The following is a 6,482-nucleotide window of genomic DNA, read 5'->3' as shown; positions in this document are numbered from 1 at the left end:
CCCTTTGTCACAGTGATAGTGAAACAGATGAAAAGTTTTCCATGGGGGACCACCAAATAACCCCTGAAAGTTCATTTGGCCGACAGGTGGGGAAATTCATGGGCCATTGCTGCCAAGCAGGCACAAGCATAGGGGGCGAGTCGCTCCTTGGCAGGCCCTGCTGGAAGCAGGAAACCATGGCTGCAGTGCAGACCCAGCTGCAAACAATCCCTTGGCAAGCATCCACCTCAGCCAGGCCAGACCTCCAGTCAGGGTCTTCATTGGTCCCGGTCTCTGTTCTGGCGACGGTCGTGAGGCAAAATGAGGGAAACTTTGGAGCGTCTCTTTCACTGGCTAAAGGCATTCCCTGGCATTGCACCGGCTCTGCCTCCCTCCTAGATCAGTGAAGGCATCGCCTTCCGCCCAAGGTGGCTCTCCCATGGAGACAGGAAAGTGCATGAACTCCTGCTGCCCCAGCATCAGGCAGGTGCAGGGTGTCCTTGCTTGTCAGCCCTTGCCCTGTTTCCCCGGGATGCCCCTGATTGTTCTAGAAGTCATGGACCTGGATTTCCAGGAGCATGTTTGCAGAGACATGAATGAGAAAAATCGACAAGAATTGTTTGTGCTTCTCTTCTTGATTTTTTAAAAATATTTTTGCTAGTAGGAAAGCATGGACCAAACTGGGAGAGTTCCTTTCCTGGGGGAAAAGCATGCTCCTGCATTTGACTTCTGAGTCGAGGACTGTTGCAAGCTCTCCTGTCAGATGTACACTGAAAATTCTCATGGAGTTTTCTGTGTTTCAACTGAGCCAGTATAAATGATGATGCTTCTAAAGAAGCTTAATGCTAACTTTTCCATTTATAAGCAATGTCAAAGTTGTTAATTGATGGATGAGAGGATAAGTGAGGTGTGGAGGCAGCTGTGGTGGTCTCCAGGTTTAGCTCCTGTTCCCAGTGGTGATCCGCAGCAGCATCAAATCATGTTCATCTTAGTCTTCTCCAGACAGGTGCAGGAAAAAGTTGGATCACCTAGAGGAGGGTTTGAATCTCTGCAGTGCAGGAGACTCTGCACCGGCTCTCTGGGCAACCGACTGCCAGGGGCAGGAGCAGACATTTCCCATGGCCAGGGCCAGAGCCCTGCAGTTGCAGTGCCTGAACAGCAGCTTCCTGCCTACAGTCCCACCCTCGATGGCTGCCCCAGGGCCTGGCATTTGACCCTGCACTTGCTGCAGCAGTACCTGCCCTGGTTCCATGCTGACCAAAGGCTCGGAGCCATCTCAGAGCCTCGGTTCCCAAGGGAGCTGCCACAAGTGGTTGCCAGGGACCTGAGGCCATGGCTGCCCCAATTATGTGTGCACAATGCTGATGTCAGAGTGGCCATTGTGACCCGTGCGAGCACGGCCCCAAAAGGGAAGGCTGGGCTCAGGCGGTGTGTCAGTGCGACCTGACAACGGCAGGAGAAGGTAGGGCAGGGACGTGGCTGCCCAGGAACCACAGGGGCCCCACACCTCGAGACTCTGGGCCTGTGCTGCAGGCTCACCTGCCTCTCCTTTCCCAGAATCAGCGGAGGAACATCCAGAGGAGACTGGGTTGTTCCTGGACGCGACCGACGGGAGGAGAAGGCGGACAGGAGCAGGGCTCACGCAGGGCTGAGCAGGGAGTAGTGCCCTCGTGCCTCTGGGCCTGTTCTGCCAACTCCCCCACACTCTTCATTTGCCCACAGCGAGAGACAACAAACATCTGGAGCAGACCTTGGCATTCCTGGACAGCGACTACAGCTGACAGCTGCCATGGGGTTACTGCTGACACGTGCCATGGTCAACTGGATGCAGGAGGGCCCTGGTGCCAGGCAGCCAGGTGAGGGCAAAGCAGGCCTGGCACAGCCTGGCCCAGGGGCTCTTGTGGCAGGCAGTGTGGGGCCCAGAGCAGAGGCAGGGGGAGGCAGGAGCTGCTCAGCCATGCCGGGGCTGGAAGCCTCCCTCCTCCCCGTGTGGGGCCCAGCTGGGCCAGGGGGCAGCTCCTGGGACAGCCGTGACCGCAATGGCCCCTGCTCTGCAAGGCCTCCAGCCCTGCCCCTCAGGCAGGCAGGCAGGCAGGGGCAGAGCAGCCCTTGGGGCCGATGCTGCTGCAGGCTAAGAGCCCCGGAGAGGTGCTCATGCCCGATGCCTTTAGCTCTGTCCCCTGCAGCATGCCTGCTGTGTCGCCGTGTGGAGGCTGACCCAGACACCTGCGGTGACAAAGTGAAGAAGTGTGGGCTCTTTGCCCACGTCTTTTGCATGGTGCGTGGCTGTGGGTGCTCCCTCCACCATTGCAATGGGCAGTTCCTGCCACTGTCTCCTCATCAGCTCCTCCCCTTTGCTGCAGTTTTTCGCCACTCTGCTTTTTCGCCGAGGGAAAAAACGTCTTGGACTTATGGGCTTTCTGCCTCGAGATATCCAAATTGCAGTGTGGCGGGCGGCACAGAAGGTGAGAGCCTGACAAGAGCAGGGAGATTTGTGCCAGGCGAGGTTTGCCAGAGCTTAGCCCAGGCTGCAGCAAAGCAAGACCGGCCCAACAGCCAGCTCTGGGACAAAGTCTGGCTCCCAGCAGCTCTGGCACAGAGGCTCTGGCACAGGAGCCTCCTCCCTCCTCCCCCAGGCGGCTCTGTGGGCTGGGACCCAGCAGTGGCCGCATCCTGCGCCCTGCCCGGAGCCGCGGGGCTGCCAGGGGAGGCCCCGAGGCTGCTGCTGATGGGGCTGCTTGGCTCTTTCCAGCGCTGCTGCGTCTGTGGCCAGAGCGGGGCAACCATCATGTGCTGCCAGGAGGACTGCGAGAGATGGTTCCACCTGCCCTGTGCCAAGGAGGGCGGCTGTGTCAATCAGTACATCACTCCATACAGGTACCTCCTCTCCGCTTCTGGCCACCACTGGCCAGGGATCCAGCACTTCTCACTGTGCTCATCCATTTTTCTCCCAGCTCTTACTGTCCCCAGCACCGTCCAGTGCAGGAGGTGCGGGCGACTCCAGAGCCGGGCACCGATTGCCCCATCTGCCTGGAGCCTGTGGAGGATAGAAAGACCTTCAATACCATGGTGTGCCCAACGTGCAAAAGAGCCTGGTTCCACAGGGACTGCATCCAGGTCGGATCCCTCCCCTCGGCCCTGGGGCGCAGCAGGTGCTCAGCAGCACCAGGGCCTGGCTCACACTGCATGTGTTTGCCCTGCAGGGACAGGCCATGTGCGCTGGTCTTTTATACTTCTGCTGTCCCCTGTGCAGAAACATGGAGGACTTCTCTGTTGAAATGATGATCATGGGGATCCGAATCCCCTTCAGGTTGGTATCCTTCTGCCTGGATCACAAGACAGGAGGGTGCACGTGCTGTGTTGTGCCAGGCCCTGCCCCAGCAGTCCTGGCCCTGCCCTGTCCCATGACTCTGGGCTTCAGCTTCACGCACAAATTGGAAAAGCGCTGGAGGAAAAGCAGGGACACCCTGGACCTCCATGAGGAGAGGCCAGCAGAAACTCATCAGGTTTTCCTTTCTGCATCAGACAGCCAACATGGGAGGACAACGACGCCTTTGCTTATCTTGGAGAGAGGCACAGCACGTGCAATGCCAGGGAATGCCTTTACCCTGGAGGCAGGGAGGAGGCAGAACAAGAGGGGTAAGTTGGGAAGCTGCACCCGGGGCTCTGCAGGGAAACCATATCTCGGCAAGGGCTGAAAGAGGCAAGAACTTGCATGAGCTTGGCCAGACAACCACGTGCTGGGACACTTTGTCCTCAGTGCCATAAGTCTCTTTGCCTCCCCAGGCCCTGGCAACTGCTCCTGTGCTCCTCCTGTGCTGCTGAGGGCACCCACAGGCGCTGCTCTGGACTGAGAAACAAGACATACAGATGGGAGTGTGACAGCTGTGCTGGTCTTGGAACGTGTATGAGTCAAAGCCCCCGGTGTCCCTGGGCTGGGGGCAGTGCCCAGGCTGGCCTTGTCAGAGCCCATGTGCTCCTGACGGCATGGGGGTACTGCTCTGGCCTGGCCTGCCTTGGGCCTGGGGGGCCTTTGACATTCCTGCTTGCCCTTACAGCCTCCAGGGATGAGCCAGAGCTCAGTGGCCCCAGCCTGGCCAGACAGTCAGGACAGGAATCTGCTCATGGCTCCTCAGAATCCCAGGACATCAGGCCCAGCTCCGGCACGCCGGTGCCATCGGGGCTGGCTCCCCCGTCTCCATCTCCAGAGACCAGCAGCCAAAACAGCCAGCAACAGCCAGCATCACAGCAGTCACTGCCATCTTCCTTGCTGGACACCAGCAGCCCCAGCAGATCAAGGCCAACATACAGCAGCTCCCCGGACCCTGAGGACGGGCTCCATTCCAGACGTGCTGGGCCTGACCGCAGGCGAAACAGCTCTGGCCTGCAAGGTCCGGACCCAAATCAGTCCGTCCGATCGAGGAGTCGCTGTGACAGGAGCAGCAGGACAACATCAAGGGCTGAGAGGCCCTGGCAAAGGGAGACACCTCCACGGACATCCCCCAGACACAGCCGCTCCCGGCAGCAAGGTTGGGCCCAGAGTCCACATGTCCGGTCCAGGAGTCGGCGTGACAGCAGCAGCAGCAGGACAGAGCCGAGGGCTGAGGGGCCCAGGCAAAGGGAGACACCTCCACAGACATCCCCCAGGCACAGCCGCTCCCGGCAGCAGGGTCGGGCCCAGAGTCCACGTGTCCGGTCCAGGAGTCGGCGTGACAGCAGCAGCAGCAGGACAGGGCCGAGAGCTGAGGGGCCCAGGCCAGGGGAGACATGGTCAGAGACGTCCCCCAGACGCAGCCGGTCTCGCCTGCAGCGCCGGGCCTCGCATCCACCTGTGCAGTCCAGGAGTGGCCAGGACAGCAGCAGGAGGACAGCAGCGAGTGCTGAGAGTCCAAGGCGCAGGGGGACATGGTCGGGGATGTCCCGCAGGAGCAGCCGCTCCCGCCAGCGACGTCGGGCCTCAAGTGGCACCTCCGACAGCAGCACGTAGCGCCATCTTTTCTTTCTAGTCCATGGGTTCGCTGCCGGAAGTGAAGGTGAGAACGGTCAGCACAGGGCCCCTGAGATTTGCAGGTCTGTGAGAAAACCCTGTTAGCTCTTGACATTTCTACCGGCAGGAAAGAGGTCTGTGCTAAATACCTTGATTTCTGTGTAACCGTCTATTCAGTGACAAGTCCCTTAAGGATGTGGCTAATTGAAAAGGACTCTTGTTCCTGCCTTTAGACTCCAACCTCAGATGTTTCCCCACTGCTTAGCCTTGAAAATGAACCACTCCTTAATGGGCTTGGATCCGGTTAGGGAGACGTTCAGAGCAAGGTGGCTCCTGAGGAAGCTGTCTTTGGAAAGGATGTGTGCTGTGTTGCTATCCTTGAGCAATCTCCTTTCAGGAAAGCCAAAAGGAAGAAGAAAGAAGAGAGCGAAACACTGTCTCAAGTGTCTGAAGAAAACAATTCCAATGTTGCTGCTGACTTGAAAGACTTGATTGGACCTTCAAAGAACAAAGCAGAAAAGAGTGTGGAAATACCCTGGGACAAAGAGGACGCACAGGACTCTGGCCCAGGTGACCATTTGGGACCTTTGCCTGAGAAGGACGCAGCTCAGGAGTGGAGTGCTTTCAAGTTTTCCTTCTTTGGAGACACAGAGCAGTTGGGTATCAAAGAAGGTAAGAGCAGAACCCTTCGAACAGTGCCATTGCTAAGAAAGAGCTTCTGGCAGGCACTGCAGAGCAATAGGGTGTAAAGAAGGTCAGGATCCAGGGGATTTTCTGCAGCAGAAGTCAGGAATTAGGCAGCAGCATTTTGATCTTCATTTCTGCTTGCCAAGGCTGAGGCAGATTCATGAGAGGTACCTGATGCTTGTGTTTCAGGAATTCAGGAAGGCATGCTTTGAGAAGGCATTGGGTACTTTGCAGAGTGGTGGAAAAGCTTGTTGTCATGCCCTGAATTCCTCAAAGAGGGCAAAAGGTAACATACCAGTCATATCAAGTTTCCTAGAACCTGACAAGATTTTAAAGGAAATGTGTGTTAATGTAGAGGGAAAAGCATAATCCTGGAGCAGACCCCAAGGTCCATGAGCATTCTGTTTGTTACTGAATTCTATTCTTGGACCTTTAGAAGAAGGAAACTGAATACCACATGATCATTGGGGTGTCCCAATCTTAGATAAAATGAAGCTGTATGAAATGAAGATGAAACAACATTAGATCGAGTCCTAGTCGTGTAGGAGAGAAAAGAAATGTTGTGAAGTTATCCAAAATCCTAAAAAACCCAATGCAACAGCACAAAGCAAGAAGCCCCCCACATTTGTACTGAATTCAGAAGGTATTCAGTGTCTTCTGAATGAAATGATAAATGTTTAAAAATATATAAGGGATGCCTAGAACTAAGGGGAAAATCCTGAAGCACAGATACAGCTCAGAAAATCTGGCAGGAGACGATTCTGTCCTTCCGAAATCTGTCTTTTCCAGTGTATTTCACTTGCAAGGAGGAATTTTTCCGGCCCAGCAG

General features: G+C 56.4%; 1 long non-coding RNA gene across 1 annotated transcript; it reads left to right on the top strand.

Moving 5' to 3' along the window:
- Nucleotides 1-1,415: 1,415 nt before the first annotated feature.
- LOC135307340 (uncharacterized) lies at nucleotides 1,416-2,257 on the top strand. The gene is made up of 3 exons (XR_010368044.1): nucleotides 1,416-1,441; nucleotides 1,537-1,835; nucleotides 2,151-2,257. It is a non-coding gene; the product is annotated as an uncharacterized LOC135307340 (long non-coding RNA).
- The last annotated feature ends 4,225 nt before the right edge of the window (nucleotides 2,258-6,482 follow it).

This window comes from Passer domesticus, chromosome 9, assembly GCF_036417665.1.
Source record: "Passer domesticus isolate bPasDom1 chromosome 9, bPasDom1.hap1, whole genome shotgun sequence".
Classification (NCBI taxonomy): Eukaryota; Metazoa; Chordata; class Aves; order Passeriformes; family Passeridae; genus Passer; species Passer domesticus.
The sequence above is the reverse complement of the archived record's forward strand: the minus strand, read 5'-3'. Positions and strand labels throughout refer to the sequence as shown.